The following is a 12,915-nucleotide window of genomic DNA, read 5'->3' on the forward strand; positions in this document are numbered from 1 at the left end:
AAAGATCACACTGTATAAAAATTAGAAGAGAATTAAATCAGGTACCTTTCACAGCTATGGCTAGAGAGAGTCTTATTAACCAAAAAAGGGATAGAGAAAAATCCAAATGAGGAAATGGATAATTTTATCTACATGAAATTTTTAAAAAATGAAATTTTAGACAAAATTAATGAAATCTAGATCTTAACAATGCATGTAGAATAGATAGAAGATAATCTCAGATAGAGACTACTAGTACTAGGGAAGGTTTCCTGTAATATGTGAAATTTGAACTTAGTCATGAAGGAATCCAGCAACTCCAACAAGTTCAGCTAATGGCTTTCTATGACACCGTCACTGTGGGAATACCAGCTTTGGGAGGTCAGTTTGAGGGGTGACATGTACTACAAGTTTAGCACCATCCCCCAGAAGCTGGCTGGGTCCTGGGCTTCGGCTGCCTACAGCCTGCAGGGTTTTAAGCCTGTGGCATCCTCAGAAACACCACCAGTTATATTTACCACACCAAAGAAATTTGCCTCAGAAGCAGCTCCATATGATTATGCCAGGAAAAACAAAGTTCCAGAGCTGCAGAAATTTTTTCAGAATTCTGATGGTTTCCACTTGAAACACGGTCTACCTGAATAAATGATTTATTGGACCACCATGGTTTTGACACTGGAAGGGACCATCTACTGCCTTGACAGCTCTCTACATGGCTTCACAACCCAGAAATAAATAGGATGGGGTTCATAAGACTGATGGATTTATTAACAAGAGTTTTGACATAAAACCTTTTGAATTGTCTATTTTCCTAATTGACAGTGAATTTTCTGAACTGTGTAACAGTCAATGTTGTTTTTCAGACAGCATTAGAAGACTTATCAATAAGGAAATGTTTTGACTGGTTTGTTTCTGAAAATAAGTAGATTATCAGAACACATTGAAGAGTTAGCTATTATTTAAACAAAGGTGATGTTGCCCTTCTAATTTGGGCTCCCTTCTTTCTCCAGAGGTTGGGAGGTCAGCTCATCACTCTGATGAGGCCACCAGAGATTTCTGCTTGGGCCTATTAGAGGCAGAGAGAGACTACAAGTGTAACCAGATGTGCTGGCTATGGGAGGAGGGGATCCATTGAAGTTGCACCAGTGACAGGAAGTCCTTGAACTTCCTGGTGCCAAAAATCTGTTCTTTCTGACACCGCAAATTTCACTGGGAATTAATTAGCTGTTAATTTGGAGAATTTTTCCATCTTGCATCATGGTATTAATAGAAATTATTTTCTATTATCTATCCATATGCCTATAATTTTGTCATATAGTTTCAAAAGGGTTATATGCCTGATCTCTGACCTCTTTAAATATTCCAGAGGTGAATATTCTGTATTTATTCCACCATGGGAACAGAACAGTTCTTAATAAAATTTTTGCACTTTGGAAAAAAAAAGAAGTATAGCTAATGATGGAAGGAAATGCATGGGATTGCAGGCATCAAGGTTATTGTTTGTCCTTTATTTTCAAAAAGGATCATGACATCAGAACGGTGATGCCATGACTTGCAAGTGAATTGGATTTAAGTGAGGGAGGATTGTGCAAAGTCCCCTGGGTCCACTGGCAAAATATAAATCGGAAAGACTGGAGATCTGGATGCAGTAGGAGACTTTGACCTTTTTTTTTTTCAAGAAAATTTGGAGTATGGTGCTCAAGGAATAGCATGCAGGTTAATGTGACTGGATCTTAGAGGGTGTGGAAGAGTGAAGTGTAAAAATACCAGCAAGGTAGAAAGGGATCATCTTATGAAGGGTTTTGAATGTCAAGGTGAAGACAGAATATTATAAGAACTGATGATGTGTTGGTTAATTTTGCTAAGATTTTTTTTCTAATCTTATTTACTTATCTGTCAATTCATTCATTTATTTGTTTATGTTTTCAAGAGACACCTAAATGGATAGGGAAAGGAGGAAAGAAACATTCAGAATTGTAGGTGATGTAAAGGCAAAATATATCAACAAAATTTATTGTTTAAAAAATATCAAAGCTTTATGGGTTGGAGAAAGAAGAGGAAAAAAATAATGTGGTGACAGTTAAGAAATGAAACTAGATTCATACAAAAGTCAGAAAATAGCATCCCCAAATGATGAAATTATATTAAGGGAATGGGAAAGAAATGATAGATTTTTAAAAATTATCCATCTTATAATTTACTAATTATCTGTTACATGTCATTTGTTGTGCTAGGTTCTGGGGTAGAGGCTTAAATATTATTTGTGGCATGCAATAGGGCAGCTTCTGACTTTGAAATAGATAATATGTCATATGTCCACACTGGGCACTGGACAAATGATCTTCACAATACAAAATTTGCCACAAATTCCCCTTAGAGGAAAGAATTGTACTATTCTGTGCTTTTGTAAGTCATTGTCTTGACCAGTGCAGCATTGCTCAATAGGTTGGACAGCTAGGTTCTGTGTACCCTGACCCTAAGCTGAGAAAAGTCTACATTGTAAAATAGCACTATGGGTCAATTGAAAAGTCAGAAGAGACAAACCTTCTTCTTTAGGGGTTAAAGGAAAGACCCTACAGTTTGTCCACTGCTTCCAGGTACTACCTCTACATGATAAGGTAAGCTTCTGTCTGAACAAAATGCTAGTCCATAACTGGATCATGCTTCTCGGTAGCTGACCATTTGCACAGGAGGAGTTCAGATATTTCAGATACCTAAAGTGCCAGTAATATCTGAGTGGGAAAAAAAGTGCATTCATCTACGCCTCCGCCTTCTCCCACACTTGCCTGAGAATCTACTTCAGTGCAGGATGAACTTTCCTATCAAGGTGACTTTTGTTTAAAATAGAAAAAATGCGACACACACACACACAAAGGTTGGCCTGAGAACGATAGAGAAACTGTGAGACATAAATGGAGCCCCCCATTTCCTCCCCTTTCCTCCCCCAAAGGAGAGCAGTGGCAAATCTACAAGATGACAATTTCTCAGGGCAATTTACCATCCCCACAGCTGCAGTGCAGCTGTCCCGTGGTCTCCTACTGTTTCTCCCTGGCAAGGCTGGTAAGGACCTTGCTTTGCAGGAAATACTGCGCGTCTGCCTTCCCTGAGTGATGCCTCCAACGGGCCAGCCGTTCACGTGGCCCGGGGTCACTTTCCTGCAGGGCAAGCACATGCATCTCTTTCCAGAAAAGAGGCTGCTTCCACAGGCAGAGGCTACACCATATGGGTAATCACAGGGCTTTATGGGAAAGGACACAGATTTGCATAACACCCAAGTGCATCATTTCACCGACTCCCCTCTTTCAGAAAATCCTCCTCTCCATCTCTGACAGCAGCAGGGATTGTGCCTGGTCAGTGATCTCTTTGCACAGATTGTCTTTGTGAATGTGACCTCCGAAAGACAGACACATCATCCCCACACATGCTCTCCCCCTGGCCTGGAGGCCAGGTGAACTATTCTCAGTTAATAGCTCCATCCCTTGCAATGAAAAATAAGAATCCACATGAAGCATACTTAGGACTTTCTCAAAGAGAGTAGGGTGGTTTTTTGTTTGTTTTTAAATGTTTGGAATCACAAAGTATGCTAAATAAGATAAAATACTCAGATTTAGAGCTGGAAGGTATCTTAGTGGTCATCTGGTCCAGTTTGCTCATTTTACAGATTAGGAAACAGGCCCAGAAAGGTTGTGAAGACTAACAGTGCAGAACCCAGGCCTCCTGACTTCAAATCTAATGTTGTTATTTACTTCTGCTTTACTCCATACTATGCTGTCTCCCTTCTCTGGGCCTTAGGGCCTTTCTATATAAAATGAGAGGGTTAGGATAGATAAAACTCTGATGTCCTTTCTTTCGCTACTTCTGGTTAATTCTGTAAATAGAGCCCTCTATCAATGTGAGCGACACATCAGTCTGTGTTCTCAGTTGGGCAAAGACATTGCTGAGCAGTCATTGTGTAATGCTCAAAGCGTAACCCATGATTATTTTCCCCTTCATTTTTTTCCACCATGATTCAGGTTGATAGCAACCACATCCAGTAGTCTAAGTCACTGTGCATCTGGAAAACCTCCCTCCCCCAACACTCCCTTCTCAGGTACTAAACTTCATTTAGGAAATGAATATTCTTCTGCATTTTACTTCCTTTTATAGTTAGTACTACATGAAGTGGTAATGGATAATAGATATGGTATAAAATGTGTGTTAAGGTATTAGATATAAATGGTAATAGGCAGCTAGGTGGTGCAGTGGATAGAGCACTAGTGCAGGAGTCAGGAGGACCTGAGTTCAAATCTCACTTCAGACACTTGACACTCACTAGCTGTGTGACCTTGGGCAAGTCACTTAACCCCAATTGCCTCATCCTGGCTCATTTCCAGTCATCCTGAGGAATATCTGGTCACTGGATTCAGATGGCTCTGGGGAGAAGTGAGGCTGGTGACCTGCACAGCCCTCCCTCACTCAAAACAAAGTCAAGTACAAATCATGTCAGCATTTCTCTGATGGCATGGTCTTCTTTGGCAAAAAAGGATGAACAGACACACACACACACACACACACACACACACACACACACTGTGATTCTCAAGAAATGATAATAGGTCCCTGAGAGAAAAAGACTGGGACAAAATATTAGTGTAGTGCTAGATGCTATACCCAAGAAAGAACAAAAACAGGGAAGCCCAGATGTCCCTTAGGATGGTTCAGTGAATATTCCAGGAACTCAGTTAAAATTCTGTTTTCGGCCCAGGCTGGCTGATGTGAGATCAGAATTCAGTCCTGAGAATAGGAAAGAGTTAGAATTATGAACTGGGAGTCAAGAGACCCGAGTATGAATTCTAGTTTTGCCCCTCGTATGTATAATGCTGTTCATGGTATCTAACCTTTCAAAGATTCAGTTTCTTCATCTGGAAAAAACGGATGGATAATAATACACTATTGACTCATAAGGTTGTTAGTTTTTATTTTGTTTAACATATAAACTATAAAGGCTTTGAAAATCTTCCCCAACTCTACAATATAAGTAAATGGAAAGAAACACACCTATTCAGATAAAGGCTAGAGAACTGGTCGTACTTGGAAGGTAGAGTAGGGTATGATGTTACTTGAAGGTTATTAGAAAGATATCTCAAGGGGTGGAGCCAAGATGGCAGACTAGAAAGATACACTTACGCAGGGTCTCCCCACACAGCTCATAAAATACCTGTAGAGAGGGACTCTCAACAAATTCTGGAGCAGCAGAAATGGAGAACAACACAGTGGAGGAGATTTCCAGCCCATGGTGACCTGAAAGGCCCACAGAAATGCCAGTTGCGCCAGACACGGAGCAAAGCCCAGCCCAGCCTTGGCTGCACAGAGACGTGATGAGACTCTGGGAAGAGGACACCTTGGGGGCAGAATCTCCAGTCGCGGAAGCAGGTTCTCAGATCCCTCAACCCACAGGTGCCAAAGGTCAGTGACGGGGGTTTATCAGCTGGCCAGGAAGGGAGAAGGGCCTTCCATAGCTCAGGCAGCAGGCAGTAACCACAGAGGCTGCACAGCAGCTTGTAGACAGCCCCATTGTTGAAATGTAAAAACCCCTGGGGGCACTGAAGAGCTGAGTCTTACTTCAGCCCTGGGTGGAGGCCCTGGCCAAGCCTGTCTTTGTCTCACATTGAATGGCGGCCCTGCCCATCCAGCTTATCTGAAAATCACCCCCCAGTGCTGACTTGGGGACCAGAGGACAGGTGGCTGTGGAGAGGCAATTGCTAAGATTCTGGGCATAAAAATCCTTCTCTGCATCCAGACCAGTACATTCTTCATTGTGCCATCTTGGAGGAACTGAGATCTCACAGATTCCCAGAGTATACCCTACTTTTGACAAAGGACGCAAAAGTCAAATAACTGGTTGGGAAAATGCCCAAAAAAGGGGGGAAAAAGACCATAGAAGGTTACTTTCTTAGTGAACAGATATCTCCTCCCATCCTTTCACATGAGGAAGAACAGTGCTTACCATCAGGGAAAGACATAGAAGTCAAGGCTTTTGTATCCAAACATCCAAAATAAATATTCAATGGGCTCAGGCCATGGAAGAGCTCAAAAAGGATTTTGAAAATCAAATTAGAGAGGTGGAGGAAAAACTGGGAAGAGAAAAGAGAGAGATGCAAGAAAAGCATGAAAAGCAGGTCAACATTTTGCTAAAGAAGACCCCAAAAAATGCTGAAGAAAATAACACCTTGAAAAATAGGCTAACTCAACTGGCAAAAGAGGTACAAAAACCAGTGAGGAGAAGAATGCTTTAAAAAGCAGAATTAGCCAAATGGAAAAGGAGGTCCAAAAGCTCACTGAAGAAAATAGTTCTTTAAAAATTAGAATGGAACAGATGGAGGCTAATGACTTTATGAGAAACCAAGAAATCACAAAAGAAAACCAAAAGAATGAAAAAATGGAAGATCATGTGAAATATCTCATTGGAAAAACAACTGACCAGAAAAATAGATCCAGGAGAGACAATTTAAAAATTATGGGACTACCTGAAAGCCATGATGAAAAAAAGAGCCTAGACGTCATCTTTCATGAAAGTATCAAAGAAAACTGTCCTCATATTCTAGAACCAGAGGGCAAAATAAATATTGAAAGAATCCACCGATCACCACCTGAAAGAGATTCAAAAAGAAAAACTCCTAGGAACATTGTGGCCAAATTCCAGAGTTCCCTGGTCAAGGAGAAAATATTGCAAGCAGCTAGAAAGAAACAATTCAAGTATTGTGGAAATGCAATCAGGATAACACAAGATCTAGCAGCTTCTACATTAAGGGATCAAAGGGCGTGGAATATGATATTCCAGAAGTCAAAGGAACTAGGACTAAAACCAAGAATCACCTACCCAGCAAAACTGAGTATAATACTTCAGGGGAAAGAATGATCTTTCAATGAAATAGAGGACTTTCAAGAATTCTTGATGAAAAGACCAGAGCTGAAAAGAAAATTTGACTTTCAAACATAAGAATCAAGAGAAGCATGAAAAGTTAAACAGCAAAGAGAAGTCATAAGGGACTTACTAAAGCTGAACTGTTTACATTCCTACGTGGAAAAACAATATTTGTAACTCTTGAAACTTTTCTGTATCTGGGTAGTTGGCGGGATTACACACACACACACACACACACACACACACACACACACACACACACACACACACACACATGCACACACACACAGAGACAGAGAGCACAGAGTGAATCAAATAGGATGGGATCATATCTTAAAAAATGAAATTAAGGGGTGAGAGAGAAATACATTGGGAGAAGAAAGGGAGAAATGGAATGGGGCAAATTATCTCTCATAAAAGAGGCAAGCAAAACTTTTCAGTGGAGGGAAAAAGAGGGGAAGTGAGAGAAAAACATGAAGCTTACTCTCCTCACAATCAACTAAAGGAAGGAATAAAATGCACACTCATTTTGGTATGAAAACCTATCATACTATACAGGAAAGTGGGGGAGAAGGGGATAAATGAGGGGGGGGTGATGGAAGGGAAGGCAGTGGGAGGAGGGAGCAATTAGAAGTCAACACGCTTGGTGAGGGATAGAATCAAAAGAGGGAATAGAAGAAATGGGGGGCAGGATAGGGTGGAGGGAAATATAGTTAGTCTTACACAACACAACTATTATGGAAGTCATTTGCAAAACTACACAGATATGGCCTATATTGAATTGCTTGCCTCCCCAAAGGGGAGGGAGGGATGAAAAGAAGTTGGAAGTCAAAGTTTTAGGAACAGTTGTCGAGTATTGTTCTTGCTACTAGGAAATAAGAAATACAGGTAATGGGGTATAGAAAGTTATCTGGCCCTACAGGACAAAAGAGAAGATGGGGACAATGGAAGGGAAGGATGTTAGAAGAGAGGGCAGATTGGTGATAAGGGCAATTAGAATGCTCGGCATTTTGGGGTGGGGGGAGGGGAGAGATGGGGAGAAAATTTGGAACCCAAAATTTTGTGAAAATGAATGTTAAAAGTTAAATAAATTAATTAAAAAATAAAAGAAAGATATCTCTTCCACCCACCTGATACTTATGTCTTAAATTCTACTATCAGATATTTATCCCTTGGGTTGTTAAACATTACCTTGTCTTCATTCACTTTTAAATTGTAGTAGTAGTAGTTGTTGTTACAGGTGTAGCAACAACAGGTATTTACATAGCACTGAAAGGTTTTCAAAGCACTTATCTCATTATCCTCCCAATAAGCCTAAAATGTAGCTGCTATTATTCTCCCAAGGTCAAATTTGTGTTTTAGAAAAATCATTATGGTAACTGAGTGGAAAAATGGATTGGATTGGGAAGAAACTTAAGTCTGAAAGATCAAGCAAAAGGCTGTTGTAATAGTCCAAGCATGAGGTAATGAGGGTCTGCATCAGAGTAGTAGAAGTGGAAATAGTGGAAAGGGGACCTGTGCAAGAGATCTGACAAGATTTGTTAATAGTTTAGATAGACTGAATGTGAATGAGGATTTGAAGATGAAACCAAGGGTGTGAACTTGGATGATGGGGAGGATAGTGGCATCCTTCAAGGTAGTAGGAAAGTTGAGAAGAGGGGAAGGTTTGCAAAGAAAGTTAAGTGTTTCTGTTTTGGACATGTTCAGTTTGAGATTCCTATGAGACATTCAAGATGTCAAAAAGAAAGTAGGCCATGTAAGATGGAGCTTAGGATAGAGGTTAGAACTGAATATATAGATCTGGGAATCGTCCTTTATTGAGTCAATAATTGAACTCATAGTAAATAATGAGATTAACAAGTAAGAATATATAGAAGGAAGAGAGAAGAGAGTCCTAGATTGAACCTTGTTAAAAAAATAACATCAGGATCTCAAATGGGCTTTAAATTTAAATAGTATAGATCTCAAAGGATAATGAGTTGCAGAGTGATTGGAGCAGAGGGGAATTGAGTCAGCAAGGTTACACAATGGAGTCAGACATATCAGTACCTGACCTTAGACACTTACTAGACATGTGACCCTGAGATAGTCACTTAATCCTTGTTTGTCTTAATCAACTAGAGATGGAAATGGCAAACCACTCCAATCTTTGTCAAGGAAGCCCCATGGACAGCTGATCCATGGAGTCATGAAGAGTCAGGCATGAATGAACAATTGAATAAAAACCAAGTGGTAAGTGGATAGAGCATCTGATCCAGAGTCAGAAAGATCTGAGTTCAAAATTCATAGGCAAGTCACTTAACTATTTACCTTGTTATCCTCTTCCGTAAAAATTACAACTAATGATTGCACTTACTTCATATGAAGAGAATAAAATGAAATATTTATAAAGTGCTTAGCACTGTGCACCTAGTAGGTACTTTATAAATGTTAGTGATGATGATGATGATGATGATGATGATGATGATGATGATGATGAAGGAAGTAACAATAAGAAGAAGGAAATATTTGAACTCCCCCTCCATAACTAGTGAGTCAGGTCATATGAATGAAAATAGACCCAATACTGGAAAGGATTAAATGCAAATGGAACCAATGTTGTACAGAGAATATATTATCAGGAGGAAGCCAGGTCTCCATGAGTACTAGAATATGAAAGGAAAGAGGAAGGAAAAATTCTCCATGGAAGTAAGAATTAAATACAGACCAGGTATTCTAGAGAATAGAATGGAATGCATAGGTTAAGTTGGTGCTCACTAAATACTTGTTGTCTGATTGATTCAAGTAAAAGTTGGAATAAATGTTGTGAGGTATTTTCAAACTCTGGAATGTTCTGCTTTGAGAATTAGATAGACTAGTTTCATTTTGTCCCTCTCCTATCAATTTTCTGTGTGATGAATCATAACTCTGTGGCTCTTCAGTGTCTTTGTGGTGAGGATCAAATGAAATGATGATGGTAAATGAAATTTTTCAGTAAATTCATAATTTTAGTAGAGAACTTTCTTCACCAATGCAGATTGCCACCAAGTCATGCTCTATTGATTACTGTGATAATCATTCTGGACATCCTGCAAATCTTCTATAAATTATCTGCTCCAAATATTACAGATGGAGTAAGGACATAATCAGAAAACTAGCTCCTTAGGCAAATTTGATTCAACAGAGCTGGTGGGCAGATAACAAGATAAGAAAGATCAAAATGAGTGCATGATTTAGATATAAAGGGTGATGTCAAAAGCAAATTAGGGAAACAGTGGAAAAATAGCTGTCAGATCTATATATGGAAGATTTTATGACCGAACAAGAGATAGAGAAGACTATAAGAGGTACAATAAATAATTTTTAAATTATCTCTCCTGGGTCTATTTTTAAGGTCAGTGATTTTTCCAATGAGATATTTCATATTATCTTCTAGTTTTTTCATTCTTTTCATTTTGTTTTATTATTTCTTCACTTTTCATAAAGTCATTAACTTCCATTTGCTCCATTCTAATTTTTAAGGAATTATTTTCTTTAGTGAGCTTTTGGATCTCCTTTTCCATTTGACCCATTCTGCTTTTTAAGGCATTATTAAATTGACTTTAAGAATTTATTGACTTTGTGGACCTCTTTTGCCATTTGAGTTGGTCTATTTTTAAGGTGTTATTTTGTTCAGCATTTTGGGTCCCCTTTACCAAGCAGTAGACTCATTTTTCATGATTTTCTTGCATCACTCTGATTTCTCTTCCCAACTTTTCCTCTATTTCTCTTACTTGATTTTCAAAATCTCTTTTGAGGTCTTCCATGGCCTGTGATGAATTCATGTTTTTCTTGGAGATTTTAGTTGTAGGAGCTTTGATTTTGTTGACTTTTCTGGTTGTATGTTTTTATCTTCCTTGTCACCAAAGTAAGATTCTATAGTCTGATTTTTTTCTCAGTATTTGCTCATTTTCCCAAGGGGAGTGTACTGTCTCAAGCTTCAGGGGCCTTCAGAAATACCTCCAGGGACCTGCAAATTCCTAGCCCTTCTAAGGTTGCTTGATCAAAGGAGAGGTGTTCACTCCTCTCCTGGTCTATGCTCTGGTCTGTCAGTACCCCTAAGCACTCTTTTCTGCCCTGGAACCACTAGGAGAACTCCCTATCCACCACTGCTATAAGATCCACCATGTCAGCACTCCTCCTTGCCAGAGGACCAACACCCAGCACTGTGACTCGGACCCAAGCAGGGCAAAGCTGCAACTGCCAAGGACTACACTGCCCCCTCCACCACCCTGGGCCTGGGGCCAGACCACTCTACTCTCTCACACAGGTCCCACAGCCTTTTTCCACTCACCTTTCAAGTTGTCCTCAGTGTTTTTGGGTCGAGAAATCTGACAATCACCACAGTTGCCAGTGATTTAGTTCCCTGAGACTTGCTCAGGCCCTGTTTGTGACAGCAAGGCCCATGCTGGACTGTGCTCTGCTCCGAGCCCAGCACAATAGATGCTTCCTGTCAACCTTCCAGGCTATCTTGGGCTAGAGATTTGTTTTACTCCTTCATTCTGTGGAATCTACAGCTCCAGAATTGTCTAGAGTCATTTTTTACAGGTATTTGTAGGGATTGGGGGGAGCTCAAGCAAGCCCCTGCTTTTACTCTGCCACCTTGGTTCCACCCCCCTAAAAGTTCACTTTATAAAGAGATATTAAAAAAAAAACAACACACAAATAAACACCTTATAGTATGTTCATTTCAAGCTTAGATTGTAAACTAAAAGAGGCTACTAAACAGCATTTGATACAGTACTATAGGTTAATCAATATAATAGAATTATAATCACAAGTGACTTTAGAAATCGTTTAGTCCTCTTGGTGATAAAGATGAGGAAAAAGATGTACAGAAGGATGAAATTACTTTCCCAAGGTCACACTGTTAGTGGAATATCTCAGGCTAGAACCCATATTTCCTCACTTTCAGTCTGAGCTCTTGCCAACAAATCATGCTGATGACAAGCGATGTCAATAGCAAGCCTCTGCTCTCCTACACTACACATGCTGGGCTTTTCCTGCACCCTCCTGAGCAATCCATCTTGCTAGAGAAATACATGTTGTTATTAGCAATGATTATTTTTGAGCAAGCAAATTATTGTAGGCACTTTACAGAATATAACAACTTCAAACAGGATAAAGGGAAAGTAGCCTAGAAAAAAATATATGTGTGTGTGTGTGTGTGTGTGCATGTATGTGTACACACAACACACACACACACCCATGAGGACAAGAGGCAACTTTTGCTGTTGATCCTATTGATGTAAAGGGACCATGAGCTTTTTATCATTGTCAAGAGTACAACCTGGGCAGTCAACTCTGCCTGTCCCTTTCCCCTCTGGTGACTCTAATGCCTCTTTTAGGTTTCAGAGATCTTGGGGGCAGTTTTTATGCCCTGACCTTAAATAGATATGTGGTCAGAATCAGAGATGAAATCTTACCTACCCCAACACCAGAGCCCCTTTGCCTGGTGTAGGCGGGCTTTTAGGTATAGTGTCAGAACATGTGCTCCATGTCACAGAATACATTTACTTAAAACTAGTAGGAGATCTGAGTTTAAATGGGTAAGCTAGTTTTGTGTCTCAGATCCCTCACTGGGAAAAATGAGAGGACTGATCGATGAATCAATAAATATTTATTAAATATCTAGCATGTGGCAGACACTGTGCTGAATGCTGGGAATACCAAAAGAGGCAGAAGACAGTCTAGGGAAACTCATTTAACCACTCTGGACTTCAGTTTCCTTCTCTGAAAAATGGAAGATTTGGGTAAGATCTCTTCAAGGTATATTGCAGTCCTAGAATCTCTGCTCCTAAGTTAATTCATTTTTTAGAGCTTTAGTTTCCTCATTTTTAAAGTGAGAAATGGGCCACAGACAATCTGGGAAATTATGTAACTATTGTGTTAAATTTAATACAACATGAAAACTCTCTCTCTTTCTCTTTCTCTCTCTCTCTCTCTCTCTCTCTCTCTCTCTCTCTCTCTCTCTCTGTATACATACACACACACATACACACAGATACCTACAC

The 12,915-nt window shown here is 39.8% G+C and overlaps 1 pseudogene; it reads left to right on the plus strand.

Moving 5' to 3' along the window:
* Nucleotides 1-324: 324 nt before the first annotated feature.
* Nucleotides 325-718, plus strand: LOC140527631 (cytochrome c oxidase subunit 7A2-like, mitochondrial pseudogene; annotated as a pseudogene).
* Nucleotides 719-12,915: the final 12,197 nt, after the last annotated feature.

This window comes from Notamacropus eugenii, chromosome 1 (genome assembly GCF_028372415.1).
Source record: "Notamacropus eugenii isolate mMacEug1 chromosome 1, mMacEug1.pri_v2, whole genome shotgun sequence".
Classification (NCBI taxonomy): Eukaryota; Metazoa; Chordata; class Mammalia; order Diprotodontia; family Macropodidae; genus Notamacropus; species Notamacropus eugenii.